At 40.2% G+C, this 17,181-nt stretch overlaps 1 protein-coding gene across 11 annotated transcripts in view; it reads right to left on the reverse strand.

The window, feature by feature from the left end:
• atp2b2 (ATPase plasma membrane Ca2+ transporting 2) overlaps positions 1-17,181 on the reverse strand; it is a 927,552-nt gene that overhangs the window by 337,538 nt on the left and 572,833 nt on the right. The gene's annotated exons all lie outside the window — the stretch shown is intronic.

Genomic DNA, 17,181 nt, shown 5'->3' on the forward strand with positions numbered 1-17,181 from the left:
AGAAAATAAATACTTTTTCCATGAGAACCGCCTCTTGGTCCCTTGAACCTATTTTGATAAAAACAAGGGCATCTAACAATACACACATCTTTTTCAAACCCCTTGTTTGCAGAACGGTTTACTGCCTTTGAGTAAAACTCACTTTATTTTTTCAAACGCCTGTCATCCCCTTGCTCATCAAAAATTAACAAACTTTGATTATAAACACGAGGAAGTCTGCAGACATTGGAATCCAAAGCAACACACACAACATGCTGGAGAAACTCAGCATGTCAGGCAGCATTTATGGAAAAGAATAAACAGGCAATGTTTCAGGTCGAGACCCATCTTCAGGACACAGGTCTCGGCCCAAAATATTGACTGTTTATTCATTTCTATGGACGATGCTTGACCTGCTGAGTTCATTCAGCATCTTGTGTGTGAAACTTTGATTATTCCTTCAATGAAATCTATTGCCTCATCTTCAAAACCATTTTCCCCTCTAACAACTCTGAAGTCCTTTTAGTCTGGATAACTTATCCACTTATTCTTGGCGGAATCTCTCAGACAAGGTTTGTGTCCTTACCCCCAAACCAATCAATATTAACTACACTTCACATCCCATATGATTGTGACAATTTTTCTTTCTCCATCTTGACCATTTCGCAGCTTTTGATACAGTCGATTGCACCATCCTCCTCTGATGTCTAGCAAGGAGGAACCATAGTTGCCTCACTTAATGAGATATCTTACCAGACACAGAGCACAAATCAAAGTGAGTGATTTCTCTGCCAACACCCACATCACTAAACTCCAACCCTGCCTTGGTTATCAATAGATTTCAATACATGATGACCTCCCTCGTTCTATTCTGTAAAAACCTGAGGTCATCCATTCTATGCTGCCTATGACTAAAATCATATCAACTACTGTTTACCTATTACCTTTGATGTCTTGCACTGAATCTCAGGTGAACAATATATTGACTTCAAAATTTTCAACACAATCCACATGATTTCACCCTGTTCTGTCTCTATATTGTTCTTAAGCTCTAGATCTTAAAATATATCTGTATTTTTCTAGTTCTGGCTTCTCAATCATTCCTGAATTTAAACACTCATACAGTGGCACGAATACTTTCAATAGTCAAGGTCCTAAGCTCTGGAAATGCCTCTTGAAAACATATAACTTTTGTTCCCTTCTTTAAGACAGAGCTGATAGAACTAGGCTTTCATCACCTGCTCTATCACTATATTTTGTGGTTTAGTATCAATTCCATTAGTCTAATACAGAGCAGGATGGAGTTACCAAAGGAGGTATAAGGCACTCCTTCCCTGTGGTGGCCTGCAGGTTACCCTTGGGCAAGGTGTAGCAACCCCTCCCCCCCCAGAACAATCACAGTCAAAGAACATGATTACCCGCATCATAGATACCACTCAGTGATGATGAATAAAGATCACCTTTGGAAATTCCTTGAAAAGTGGAAGTTGTTCTTGTTTCTGCTGAAACAAAATTGAAATATCTTTTGTATTCAGGAGTGCTTTAATTAATTTGGGATTTTCCAGGACAAATAAAGTAGTGTGCACTTCATGCAGGGTGTACAAACCATCAGGGAATGCCATATTAAGGCAATTCAAAAACATTAAAAGTTAGGAAAATATTGGCTCACTCTCCAGAAAGTTGGGAAGGCTGCATCAAAATGTTACTTCTTAGAGACTCTAATCTTGAATTTAGTCTGGAAACCACAGTGGGCCCTATGTACAGTCCTTACAGTGCAGTATAACTTCATCTCAATTAAATATAGACTATTCATGTTGAAACAGATTCTCACAACAACCTTGCCCTCAAATTGCAAAGCAAACCAACAGATTTTGCCAAACTTGTAATCTTCTGTTGGACTCCATCTGAAAACATCATGAGAATCATTAATGGCGTTGGAATTTCAGCCCATATTTCTGAGTCCATAGGGAATTTAATATCTTGCACATATCATACACGCTGATTGTAACTGCCATATTCTCCTCTGCCCAAATCTTGTGATAGTATTGCGTTTGCTGATACGAAGTTTTAAATTTAAAATCTAAATCTTAAGCCCTGTCCAATAAAAATTGCCATGGATACCTGCACTAAACAGAAGTTATACTGTAATTATCCAACCTTCAAAGACTAGTTCACTTCCCTGTTTATCCTCTATTGCAAGTTTATCTGCAAATACCCACTATTTGAGTGGTGGATCCCCCTCCCCTCAGCTTACCAAGGAGACACTTCCAGCTAACAAAGTAGCTTAAAAACATTTTATTTAGTGATATGTGTTTAAATCCAGACAAAATTCTTAAAACTCATTTAAAACTCCAAGGATTTCTATCTTATAAATGATTTCTCAATGATAAATGATTTCTGAAACACAAAGAACTTCCAAAACACAACTATAGCTCCTCTAAGCTAAAAAGGCATACTGATGAGTTGCAGGTGAACAAATCGTCCATCGCAGAAGTCAAAGGAAAGGGAATGGATTTTAGTTCACGATGTGTTTCTGTTATTCTTCATAATTTTCATTGGCTATTCCTAATAAGCGTGACAACTATTTACATTTATGCTGCTTCTTTGCAACTGAGGTGACTTCACATGCAAATGATATTTTTTCAGATACCTTCTTTACACATGTGGTCTAAAAGTTCCTGGGGACAGAGTTCCCAGGTACCCACAATTAATACCATGAAGCTGACTACCTGAGCAGACAAATCATCAACTATTAATAAATCAGATATTTTAGGTGCTAAGTGATAATATCAAACTGGTGAGTAAGCTTCCTTGAACTAAACAACTCAGCCAGTGTTTTCTAGTCTGAAACAGGCTCAATTAACACAATCCCATTGTCTTACATAGTACCTCTTGAGTAATATACTCAGGTGCTGTTGGTAGCAAGTCCATGCTCTATTGATAGTGCTTGTTTGCAAAGCTGTCCTTTTAACTTCAGACTGATTATAGCTTGCAACTTACATTGAGAACTAAAGACTGGCTCCCATTTATGACAAGAAGCTAAACAAAGAATATTGGTTGGGGTTTAACTTTCATGTTTAGAAGTTTACAGCTGCTGTGTTTAGAAAGCTGAGCGTGGCAAAAAAAGAGTAGAACCCCTGGCCTGGACGGTGAATATCAGTTAGTGTCCCACCTTGTTCCTACAGCTCTAAGTGCATATGGGCAGACCTCTAAAATCAGATATACAACACTGGAAAGTTATCCTAAGTTGGTAACACTAATTACATGGTACAACAGTGACAATGTGCTGGCCTCTACCTCTGAAGTATACTCCATTGATTTCTAACAACTTGGAAACAATAATGCACATGTGCTGCTGTACTGCCCACTTACTGTTACCAACAAGGAATGAAATTCAAAGCAGTAGAATTTCCTTTCAGTATTGGTATATTACTGTCAAATATACCAATTTACACTGAAAAGCTTGTCTTGCATACTTTTCATACAGATCAAATCATTACATAGCACATTGAACTTAGAATAAGGTAAAACAATAATAACGCAGAATAAATTGTAAAAGTTACTGATGAACTGCAAGATCATAAAGAGGTAGGTTGTAATGCCAAGAGTTCATCTTTTCATACAAGTGGTCCACTGAATGTGAGAAATAGCTTAAAGATCTGAGATTTGTGGCAGTAGATATTGTAACTTTTGTTATGATGTATTTGATACTATGTAATGATTTCAAATGTCCAGTTCTTTTGTCTACACAGTGTTTAATAAAAACACTGGCAGCAGCTTACATTTAGAATCTGAACAAAGTTAAGAACTTCAATAAATAACTTGCAGTAGACTCCAAGAAAAAAAATAATTTGATGCCTACTGAAATGGAAACTTGGAAAGGGCTAACATTTTTAAATTCTCACTTCGAAGTTTCTCCTCAAAAGTTGACTATGATGAGAGATCTAGGCAAGGATGGTTAGGACCCAAGTGCTGGAGTATCTGAGACGAGAATTGACACACAATACAAGACTGAAACAAGGACAGGATTCTAAACTATATCCAAGATGAGAACCCAAAGTACTTTAAATACTAAAATCCTGGTGCCAAAACATGACTGTCAATTAGTGGGGCAGGCTTGAGTCTTTAAAGGGACCATGCCACTTCTCTATATTCCAGAGAGTCAGAGCATCTAAAGCTGGTGTGGTCGGGAACATATTGTAACAGTGATACCTTCCTGGGATACATACTTTGCCCAATTGGCAATCCCCTATACGACAGCCAAGAGAATGACTTTTATTTAATCATTTTCCCCGTGGCCAAAGATCATACTAACCATACTAGACCATTAAGATATAGGAATAGAATTTGGCCATTTGGTCCATTGAGTCTGCTCCTCCATTTCATCATGGCTGATACATTTCTTTCTCAGCCCCATTCTCCTGTCTTCTCCCCACAAACCTTCATGCCTTGACTAATCTAGAACTTATCAATCTCTGCCTTAAATATACCCAGTGACTTGGCCTCCACAGCCACCTCTAGCAACGAATTCCACCGATTCACCACTCTCTGGCTAAAGAAATCCCTCCTCAACTCTGTTGCAAAAGGATGCTCCTCTATTCTGAGGCTGTGCCCTCTAGTCTTAGACTCCCCCACCATAGGAAACATCCTCTGCATAACCACTCTTTCAAGGTTTTTCAATATTTCAAGCCAATGAGATCACCCCTCATTCTTCTGAAGTCCAGTGATTAGAGCTCCAGAGCCATCAAATGCTTCTCATGTGACGTGCCTATCAATCCCAGAATCCTTTGAGCCCTCTAATGTTAACACATCATTTCTTAGATAAAGGGCTCAAAACTGCTCATAATACTCCAAGTGGGGCTGCACTGGTGCTTTCTGTAATACAATTCCTTCGAAGGGGGCTGAGAGGAAAATTGGATCAGCCATGATGAAATAGCAGAGTAGACTTGATGGGCCAAATGGCCTAATTCTGCACCTATATCTTATGGTCTAAAAACTAGAGTGTCAAAAATGTGGAGGCTGGTGCTCATTCTGGGACTCTGCAGGGTCTTTTGAATATTGTGGTTTTTCGGTTTGTTTGAAAATAATAAAATTAATTAGAAGTTAACATGCTATGAAAAGCTGGTTAAGGAAACATCATCATGCTCAATCTTATTTCCCTATTTGCTTCAGACAGTCATATACAGCTCTAGCAGGATTTGGAGTTGAGAAGGAGAACTTAGATTCATCTATTTTTTTATTCCTCAAATTGTTCTGTAACAATTATATGGCTTTATTCAACAGCTCAAGGTAATTTAGCAGCATGGACTGAAGCTGGGAATTTTCAAATCTATACAACTCACTTATTCATTGGAAAAACACCATTAGAAATTTCCTATGGTGGGAAAGTCCAGGACCAGAGGACACAGCCTCAGAACAGAGGGGCATCCTTTTAGAATGGAGATGAGGAGGAATTTCTTTAGCCAGAAAGTGCTGAATCTATGGAATTCATTGCCACAGGTGGTTGTGAAGACTAAGTAACGAAGGACATCAAACTTCATCTTCAGGATATGATTTACTGCTTTTGTTTCTTCAGTTGCTTAGTGGTAAGATATATTCCAGGGATGATTTATCCAAAAAGGTTTCCTTCCCTGTAACTTACTCTGTGTCCGGACTTGCTGTTAGCATGACTGAACCTGACAGCATCTGTACAGGCCTACACTGGACCAATCCCAATGCACCACAGTCCAAACTGCAGCCTTCTATCCTTGTTAACAAACATCAGAATTTATTATTAACTTCAGCTTTAATGGGTGCAAATAGCCAGAAGTTGTTTGTTAGTGGTGAAAAGTTGACAAGGTGAAATTTACTAAGATAAATGGATGCTCTTGTGGAGAATGGGCTTGTAGGTTCAATGAAAAATATAGTTTTATGATTTGATTCATTCTTTTCAATAGTTAGTTATCCCTTTCAGGACTGACACTGTTGGATGGTAAGACTGATCTTATTTTCCTTTTAATCTAACTGTCAGTGCCTCCACACAGAACTCATTTACACAGATAACACAGATGGAAACATGAAACTATCGATCACTCAGCAAACACATCAGTGTCACGTTTCTGCCGATGGTTAAATTCGTCATGACCAACTGAATCTTGCACATTACATAAGCTTATCTCACAGAAAAACATGGTCAAGTTACCTGGATCGTAAACCAGACCAGGGTACATCCAGACTTTGCTGCCTTTACACTGTCCACTTAGTTGCACTTCTAGCAACTGCTCGTGCCTAATCCACTTGTTTTATGACAATAGCAGCCTTGATGTCAAAATGAACAGCAGAATTTTCTATGCTTGACCTAATTTCAATTGTTCGCTAATTTGTGTTAGAGAAACATGTATTATTAATTGTTTTAAACTAACTTTTCACAGACGTTAACTTTTAATTCACTGCAATGCTTCCAGGCAAACAGACAATGCCCAGTGCTTAAGCACACCAGGCAGTTCCAAAAAAATAGAACTGTTTGACCGTCTACTTTTTGAAAAAGGTGTGTTACAGATGGAAAGTATTACCTTTAGCCAGATTGTAAAATTATTAAACTATCTCAGCTACTTAACAAAAGATTTTGGATGTAATGCAGAGGGAAAATCTTCTTCCAAATAAAGAAGAGGCTAAATTTTCTTTTTTTTTTGATGCATTATATCCTTGAAAAACCCTGAACAGAACAGTTTTATCTATAAGCTTCTTTCTCTCTAGAGAGTGATAAAGGGCACCGATGACCCAATAATTGGACAATATGATCCAACTTCACTGACAGTCAATTGTCAATTACTGAAATTTAAGGTGTGATGAATGAATATATATTCAGGGGTATTTTATAACATTCAGATGAAAGTATAAAAAAGTTAATTTGATAAATGTTTTTATTATACGACGAAGTCTGACAAGGCTATGTTGCCAAGATTAAAATCACTGTTAGCAGGCACAAGATACTGGATTTTCATTTGAAAAACATCAGCTTTAATTATACCATTCAGCCGCGGAAAAGCAGTATCTGCATAAAAATCAAGGCGACCAATCAAATGGTGCATTGCACAGCCTAACACAGGTATCTGTCAGTATTCCAAGTTACCAAGGAGCCATTGGAAAGTAATGGAGATGACATCAGTTGCAGATAATGAGACGGAGGCTGTATCAGGTGGTTCACAGGAAATTATACATTAATGCATGAGATCAACGTCCGTTAAGAGGATATGTGAACAAGCCTGCAGATGTCTACAAAAGAATTCAATGTACTGTGTATTTGTTTACCCAGTAAACCTACCCTTTCATAACTGAGATTGGAGATTTTGTCTGATGTAATATCCAATAGCAATCTCAGTGATTGAACAGTTTTGAACCCAAATATTTTCCCCTCTAATATAATGCACCATATGATACCCATTTCTTATGAGTCATGAAAAGCTAACAGGACTGTCAAGATCACTCACTTTCTCCATTGTAACGAGTGCAAGAATACTGTAAGTGATCTCGCTGCTCAAGTTTAATTTTTGGTGATTAAGGAGATTCATTTGAGCACGTATTTTTTTAAAAAGGTTCACCAGAAACAATATCAGGAGCATATTTGAATGGCTATTGAAATATACTACTGAAGCATATCAGTAAAGAGTTAGAATTAGGACCCCAAATGAAAATTGGTGAATTCTGAATTTTAAATAGAAGGCATTAAAATGTAGTTTAAAAAATATAGATCTTCCATCTATAACACTCCATCAGATGTGGCTATAACATGATAATCAATCATATTGGTCACAATTACATCTCTAAATTCTTAATGTCTGAATCTGTTAACCAAATTTGCTGATGAATGTATTTTTTGAAAATTGCAGTGTTAGCTTGTTTCCCAGTATTTCAACAGTAATCAGCTTTTCAGAGGTTGTCTCATGGTTTTTCAAGGAAAGTGGAACTTGGAGGTGAGAAAGTAATGAAGGAAAAAAAAAACAGAATGTTTCAGACTTCATATTCAAGTTGATGTCTGCAGGGAGTCCAGATACAAAGGCTCCTACTCGTGGGAAAATTTCAATGGAGAGGATGAAGAAGTTATGTTAAGCTAAATAGGTAATAACATTGCCACAAGGAGGGCGACAACTCCTTTGCCATGAGGATTAAAAGACTATTCATTTCCTTAATAAATTTTAAGCATGAGGACAAATCTTGGGCCACCTTTTTGAAGCCTACTAAAATGGAGTTGTCACAGCAAAAAAATGCTTACATGGAGTCCTTTTTGCAACAGCATCTCACAGCTCACAACTGCAGGTAGATGCATCCAAGTTGCAAAGGAAAGCTGACAGTGTCTATTCCTGCCAACTCGATGACGCACTGACACCACTGGTGTCCTCGCAGCAGCAGAACAAGCTCAGCATATTTGCTCCTGCTGATCCAGATGCAGAGGCAGCAGGTCACCACAGCTGTGTTTCTAGGGCTCAGGGAACAGTGACCAATAAGTGATGGTCATTGTTGATCATCCGAGGAATACCAGTGAAAGAGCAGCACCTTCCAACTGGGATCATTACAGGAGAGTTTCTTCTTGTGTCTTTGATGTGAAAATTGCTTGGTCACAACCTGGCTATAATAAAATAATAACTGCATAGATTAAGCGTTCAACTTTGTTAAAATGGCACGGTTGAATTTAATTTAGTTTGGGGTGACACGGTAGTGTAGTGGTTACGGTACCAGCAACCTGGGTTCAATTCCCACCACTGTCTGTAAGGAGTTTGTACAGTCTCCCCATGAATGCGTGAATTTCCTTCGGGTGCTCCAGCACCCTCCCCACAGTCCAAAGGCATACTGGTCGGCAGATTAATTGGTCATTGTAAATTGTCCTGTGATTAGGCTAGGATTAAATTGGGGGTCTGCTGGGCAGTGCAGCTCAAAGGGCTGGAAGAGTCTGCTCCACGCTGCATCTCAATAAATCATAAAATAAATAAATAAATAATTTGTCTGTAGAGCTCAGGCATTCAAATCCAGAAAGTACAAACTGCATTCAGTGGACGTGTTTTTGGTACACCTGCACATCTGCTCATAAATGTAAATATCTAATCAACTAATCACATGGAAGCAACTCAATGCATAAAAGCATGCAGTCACGCTCAAGTGGTTCAGTTGTTGTTCAGACCAAACATCAAATTAGGGAAGAAATATGATCTGAGGGACTTTGACTTTTGGAATTATTGTTGGCACCAGAGAGCATCTTCGAAGCTGCTGATCTCCTGGGATATTTCCACACTTCGGTCTCTATAGAGTTTACAAAAAAAAAACATCCAGCAAGTGGCATTGATTTGGGTGAAAATACCTTGTTAGCGACGGAGGTCCTACTGAGTTCCTCCAATATCTTGTGTGTATTGCTCTGAACTTCTAACATCTGCAGATTCTCTTGCATTTATGATTAAGACAGGTTATTATGTTGGGAAGGGTGTATTTATCAGAAGCTAAAATGTTAACCTAGCATGCATTTTTATCTTTTTTTTTAAACTTCAATTTATCACACTTCCTCTACCACACTTTGTTACATTTAACCAGCATTTAGCGGTGACGTTTTTCAATCCTAACCAAATCTCTGCTTGAGTGGCTTTGTACGCGGTGTCGCTGGACATGAAGTCTGTGAAGATTTGTTACAGAGGTAAATATTAACCAGGAGGTAACTTGCTTGCAAAGAGCAGTAAGGAGGACCATTAAAAATAATCACGACATTCTAGATTATAACACTGAAGGAGGCTATTTGGGAAATGAGCTGTGCTTTTTTTTTTGGTTTAAAAAGAGCTAATCATTTATATCTGTCCCATTTCCCAAAGTCCTTCAAGAAGACCACAACCTTGTCATGGTTTGGAGGTTTGTGTGCCTCAATGACCCTGAGAGCTATGTCAGCTGGAGTCAGGGCTTTATGCTTTGGTTCTTGGTAGGATCACCCATGCCAAACAGGTCAAAGAGTAGAGGCCAACCTCAGAGTAGTCCACCAATCCTCCAGGTTCAGGGGTTCAGCTCAGGGCTAACAACTCTGACTGGTAAAACAAAATTGTTACGGAAACAGAAATGGAAAATCCTCCTACATCTGTGTGCGACAGCATTCCTGAGTCTCCATCTGGGACGCGTGACTGAAAGAAGTGAAAACAGAGCTACCGACATGATTAAGGAAGCCCTGAACACTGCCAGAGATGGAGAACCTTCATTGCTACCCAAAATGCCAGCACTGCTGTGGGCAGTAGAAAGATTTACTAATTATTTTAGTTTTCTATCCTTTACTCTTACCCCTTCCCAACTTAAATTTCCAATTTATTCTTTTCAAAGTGCCTAAATAGCACTGTCAGTTCTTTTTTGAAATGTCATTTGCTCTTGAGAAAAAAAAGTCCCATTGTTCTTTGCTTGTTAGTTATAACTCATTATAGACTTCAGTTTATGTTTTAAATCTTCAAAGATGCAGTAAATTATTCACTCCAGATAGTGATCTGTCCATTTCATTTCTAAGTTGCACAGACCAATTTGTACTGCTTGCAACTAAGTAACCCAAATATTTATCACTGGGGGAGAGAGAACCTGTCTGAGATACTGAACTACTGGGATGGACTGTAGTTTTTGATAGACTCTAGATCAAGCTATCATTGGGGACTTTTGCTAATGCTTGCATGGTGGGGGGAGTGATGATTCTGCCGGTGCATGTGGGTGGAGGGGGTGTGGGTGAGTCAATGCCTCTGCTGATGCTTGTGCGTGCGAGGGGGAAGTGGTGCCTTTGTGGTTCTGATATTACTTTCATTCATTCTTTGAGATCTGCTGTTCCATGGATGTCTCTGCAAACAGCCATTTGAAAAGGAAGCTGTATATGGAACACAGAATCATGAATAAATGTAACAAAGGCTTATTTGTCAAAGAAATATGAAGAATTAAGAAGAATTAACGCAAACTTGATACGTTAAAATGTACAGTATGAAAATGGCTCATTTACAAAGTAGAATATATTTGCAATGAATTACAGGTCAAGTTACATCACTCCAGAAATTCAACTAAGCACCTTATGTAACAAGCTATCCTTGCTTTGAGGACTGTGTTAGTTGGGGATGGGATCACATCATTGCCCATTTAAGTTTGGAATCTTTCCAAAGATATTGATTCAAGGAACATTCAAAACTAATGGTGCATGCTGTTGGATCATAGTGCGTAATTGTCTTTTTTCTTGTAGCGTAACTTTTCTATGCTTGTTTGTAATTTTGCATAATCATCCACATACGTTCAGTAAATTCTCCAGTGATTATAGTATATTTGCCTCTGTATTTTTCGAGGAATGTCTTAGTTTTCTGTAGCAGGTGTCATGCCACTTGAATCTAGTTTTATAGGTTAATTGTTATCAATGGAATTTTGTTATCCCAAAGAATGGAGTTACTATTCCTACACCATTGATCACGGGCATCTCCTCCATTTCCGAACATCCATGCTCACCCCATCTTCCTGCCCCCTTGACAGAGGTAGAGCTCATTTCGTCCTTTCCTACCACTGCATGAGCCTCCAGGTCCAGCAAATCATTCTCTGCAACTTTCTCCATCTCCAAAGGGATCCTACCACCAAACACATTTTTACCTCCACCCACCCCCAACCCCTTGCTTTCTGCAAGGGGTGCTCCATCCGTGATTCCCTCATCCATTCCTCCAGCATTTTGTGTGTGTTGCTTTGGATTTCCACTATCTTCAGAATTTCCTGCGTTTCTGTTATCTCTAGTCTGAGTACGACATGACCACAACTTATTTTTCCTTGATCTTTTCTTCGTTCTCTCAGCTTGTTTTTCTTGCTCATTTTCCATTCCTGTAGCACTTAATGAAACAACTATAAAGCTATAAGTTTTATGCCTCATTCTTGACTTCCAAAGAACCTTTCAATATCAAAAGTATTAGAGCATTGTCAGATTGAGTGATACCTAACAACTAAAAGGAACTTAATGTAGCTAATTTCCCTTTAAATATTACAACATTCCTGCAGTTTCCATTCTGTCCCATCCCATTACACTGCTCCCCAACTGTTGTCATGGCTTACAAATTTGTCAGTGGTCTCATGTACAGTGTCATTTCCCAAGGCCCCTGATTTATAGTGGCACCCAAATTAGTATCAATCCCTACGAGCTTGCTAAGCTAGTCCACTAGATGCCTTCAACCCACCTCCAACCCATATCTCCAGATAGTTACTTCCTAACATGGTCCAGAATCTCCAGGCACCTCCTCCCAACAAGTAAGGTGCCAGTCTCCAGTCCAAGCCCAGATTCGTCCCTTCGCACAGAAGGCTCAATTTCTCAAACACAAAATACTCTGCAGATTCTGGAGTTAAAGCAACACTCACAACATGCCAGAGGAACCCAGCAAGTCGGGCAGCATCCGTGGAAACGATCAGTCAACGTTTCAGGCTGGAACCCTTCATCAGGACTGAAGAGGGAAGGGGCAGAGGCCATTCTATGCTACACTGCACTCTGTTTCCATCCTCCAACACCAGAATGAGATCCCTGCCCTCAAAAGAGTCGGAGTATTTTAAGGGAAGAATAAAATGGGTAATCAGCTGTGGCCAAATGACACCGGTTCACAACTAAATTACTGCTGATGAATTTTGGTGTCATTGCACAGAACCATTTACCCATGTAAACCAAAAATGCTACCACATCAGGGTGCTGTGATCGTTTGCTGACATTTCCCATTGCTTCTCATGATGACAGTGTAATTTGTAATATCATCAAAACTTTATATAGTTTTTCAAGAGTTTGTTTGAGTTATCTAAGTTTATATTATACAAGACTTTCTTATTCTCATTCATTCAAGTACATTTATTATCAAAGAATATATAAATTATACAACCTTCAGACTTACTTGCTCTCAGGTGGCCACAAAACAAGAAACCCAAAAGGACCTAATTTAAATTTTTTAAAAATAAAAAAATAAAAATAAAAGACCAAGACTCGATGTGCAAGACAAGGAAAAAAAAATTTAAGTCATGCAAACAACTGAAGTGAACAACAAGATTCTGAACCAAAAATGAGTCCTCAGATCTGAACCCTGGAGCTACCCAGAGTAGGCCCAAAGCCTCACTTGTCAGGTCATCATATTAACAGGCGCAGACCACAGCAGCCTGGGCAGTCTTCATAGCCTCAGTGCCATGGAGATGACCACCATGGGGAATGAGTGAAATCAGCTCTCATCCCGACTAACACCCTGTCTGGGCTGGCGTTTAAATTGACCAAACAATGGAACAGTGAAAAGCTCCAACGACCTGGAGAGAGGAGTGAAGATCGTGGAGAGCAGGTGAAATCGGCTCTTGCCTCCTATCTGGGCTGGCATTTAAATTGTCTAAACAACACATTGTATCTTGCATTAGGACCCAGGTACCGCTGCTGCAAAGGGCTCGGGGCCTAGACAACGCCATTCATTAACTTGCTCCAGGCCCAGATTTCATTGCCATCCCAAAGCTGCTCTCAAGCTCTTCAAGTCAGCTCGGCACCCAGAGTGGTCCAACCTTCCACCTGGGCCAGTTGTATGAGTATTGAAATCGATTCTCCTCTGCCCGGGCCTCGGCTGCTCCTTACAGTGCCCAGAGCTATCCAACCTCGCTCCCAGGGCAGCTGTACAGTCATTGGAACTCCACCTGCTACGAGTCATCTCCCAAACTTGCCTTGCCATTGCTTGCCCCTTCCCTGTTTGCAGCAATAATTTAACACAATTTATCTCAGAAAAGGTATTTTTAGCGATGTTTCAGTCAGATTTCTTAGCTTTTTGACTCCCAGGAAGCTGTCACATAGTTTCGGTGGTACCATCTTAACAGGAAGTAGAGGTAGAAAGTTTCTGATAGAAAGCTTTGATCATCTGAGGCTCTGAGGCACAGTTACAACTTACTTTATACTTTATTGTCGCCAAACAATTGATACTAGAACGTACAATCATCATAGCGATATTTGATTCTGCGCTTCCCGCTCCCTGGATTACAAATCGATAGTAAATATTAAAAATTTAAATTATAAATCATAAATAGAAAATAGAAAAATGGAAAGTAAGGTAGTGCAAAAAAACCGAGAGGCAGGTCTGGATATTTGGAGGGTACGGCCCAGATCCGGGTCAGGATCCGTTCAGCAGTCTTATCATAATTGGAAAGAAGCTGTTCCCAAATCTGGCCGTACGAGTCTTCAAGCTCCTGAACCTTCTCCCGGAGGGAAAAGGGATGAAAAATGTGTTGGCTGGGTGGGTCGTGTCCTTGATTTAGATCTGTCTGAGAAAATGTACTAAGGAATGTGTGAATCAGTTGCATGACGTGTGCCGGATCCTCGATTGTTAATCTTAGAATTTTCAAAACTTTAAATATTGAAAAGGATTGGTCAATTTAAACAGTGGACAAATTTGAAATGGTCGGGGTCAGAGGCGAGAGATGAGCCAGTTCAGCTTGCTGCACCACAGGGTTTGTTCAAATCTGTGCTGAATTGAGGCTGTGGCCTGGAACTAGTGGATAGCTGTATCAACTGCAGTGATGCCCGGTGAAGTGAACTTCAGTTCTGAATGCTGTTTGCTTGCTTTTATTGTTTGCATGATTTGTTTTTTTTTCTCTCTTTGCACACAGAGCGTTTAATGGTCTTCTTTTGTTTTTAATGGGTTCTATCGGAGTTCCTCGTTTTGTGGCTGCCTATAAGGAGACAAATCTCAAGGATGTATAAAGTGTACATACTTTGATAAAATGTACTTTGAACTTTTTTTTAATCGGTCTGGTTTTAGCAATGTGAAAAGTAGGGAGGGTATCAACATTCACTATTCTCAAGGAGGAGATCTGGCAGCAACTTCTGGAGTGTCTACTTGCATAGATAAATGTGTAAATCCATAACTTATTGACAGTGAAATCCTGATTCTCAGTTTGGTACATGGCTGCAGCCTTCACGATGTAATCAATGAAGTTGCCAAATAATTCCACTCCTTTGGAACTATTCTGACCACAGGTTCCCTATATAATGTTCCGTAACTTTATTTTAAATGGCATTGTTAAGAAAATGGGTCCTCCATCTCCGCTGCATCTGCTCTCAGGATGAGGCTTTTATACTTATATACTTTTATACTTTATTGTCGCCAAACAATTGATATTAGAACATACAATCATCACAGTGATATTTGATTCTGCGCTTCCCGCTCCCTGGATTACAAATATTAAATATTAAAAATAGTAAAAATTAGAAAATATTAAAACTTTAAATTATAAATCATAAATAGAAAATAGAAAAATGGAAAGTAAGGTAGTGCAAAAAAACCGAGAGGCAGGTCCGGATATTTGGAGGGTACGGCCCAGATCCGAGTCAGGATCCGTTCAGCAGTCTTATCACAGTTGGAAAGAAACTGTTCCCAAATCTGGCCATATGAGTCTTCAAGCTCCTGAGCCTTCTCCCAGAGGGAAAAGGGATGAAAAGTGTGTTGACTGGGTGGGTCGTGTCCTTGATTATCCTGGCAGCACTGCTCCGACAGCGTGTGGTGTAAAGTGAGTCCACGGATGGAAGATTGGTTTGTGTGATGTGCTGCGCCGTGTTCACGATCTTCTGCAGCTTCTTTCGGTCTTGGACAGGACAACTTCCATACCAGGTTGTGATGCACCCTAGAAGAATGCTTTCTATGGTGCATCTATAAAAATTAATGAGGGTTTTAGGGGACAGGCCAAATTTCTTTAGTTTTCTCAGGAAGTAAAGGTGCTGGTGGGCCTTCTTGGCAGTGAACTCTGCTTGGTTGGACCAAGTCAGGTCATTTGTGATATTGACCCCGAGGAACTTAAAACTTTTGACCTGTTCCACTTGCGCACCACCGATTTAAATTGGGTCGTGCGGTCTGCTACTCCTTCTGAGGTCAGCAACCAATTCCTTCGTCTTGCTGATGTTGAAGGATACGTTATTGTCTTCGCACCATGCCACCAGGTTCTTAATTTCCTCTCTGTACTCAAACTCATCATTACCCGAGATACGGCCTACAATTGTTGTGTCATCAGCAAACTTATATATTGAGTTTGATGGAAACTTGGCTACACAATCATGGGTGTACAGTGAGTACAGCAGGGGGCTGAGTACACAGCCTTGTGGGTCACCGGTGCTCAGAGTGATTGTAGAGGAGAGCTTGTCCCCTATTTTTACAGCCTGGGTCCTGTCTGTGAGGAAGTTGAAGATCCAGCTGCAGACCTGAGTGCTAAGGCCCAGGTTCTGGAGGAATCAGTTTATTTGGAATGATGGTATTAAAGACAGAGCTATAGTTAATGAAAAGGAGCCTTACATATGCATCTTTATTCTCCAGGTGTTCTAAGGAGGAATGTAGGGCCAGAGAGATGGCATCTGCCGTTGACCTGTCGCTCCGGTAGGCGAATTGCAAAGCGTCGAGGTTGACTGGTATGCTGTGGTTGATATGTACCATAACCAATCTCTCAAAGCACTTCATAGCAATTGATGTCAGAGCCACAGGTCAATAGCCATTCAGGCATGCCATCTTGCTCATCTCCGGCACTGGGATTATGGTTATTATCTTTTCATTCTCGAATGAAGGACATGTCCTCTTTTCCCAAAGAAAGGGGCTTTCCTTCCTCCACTATCAATGTTGCCCCCAAACACATCTCTTCCATTTCACACATGTCTGCTCTTACCCCATCTACTGCCACCCTACCAGGGATAGGATACCTCTTGTCCTCTCCAAGCACCCCCCAGCCTCCGTGTCCAGCACATAATTCTCCGAAACTTCTGCCATCTCCAACTGGATCCCACCATCAAACACATCTTTCACTTTCTCTTCCCCCCTCCCAGCTTTCTGTTTTCTGTCCTCTTCCATCACTACCATCCAGCACCCTAAACAGTCCTTCCCGGTGAGGTGACACTTCACCGGTTTGTCTGTTGGGGCCATTTACTGTGTTAAGAGCTCCCAGTGTGGTGTCCTGTACATCAGTGAGACCCAACATAGTTTGGAAGACAGCTTAACCAAGCATCTAAGCGCCATGCACCAGAACAAGCGGGATCTTCCAGTGGCCACCAGTTTTAAATCCACTTCCCATTCCCATTCTGATATCTCTATCCATGGCCTCCTCCATTGTCGTTATGAGGCCACACTTAGGTTGGGGGAAAAAAACACTTATATTCCGTTTGGGTAGCCTCCAACCTCATGGCATGAACATCAATTTCTCAAACTTCTGGTAGTGCCCCCCGCC

This window comes from Mobula hypostoma, chromosome 15 (genome assembly GCF_963921235.1).
Source record: "Mobula hypostoma chromosome 15, sMobHyp1.1, whole genome shotgun sequence".
Taxonomy (NCBI): domain Eukaryota; kingdom Metazoa; phylum Chordata; class Chondrichthyes; order Myliobatiformes; family Myliobatidae; genus Mobula; species Mobula hypostoma.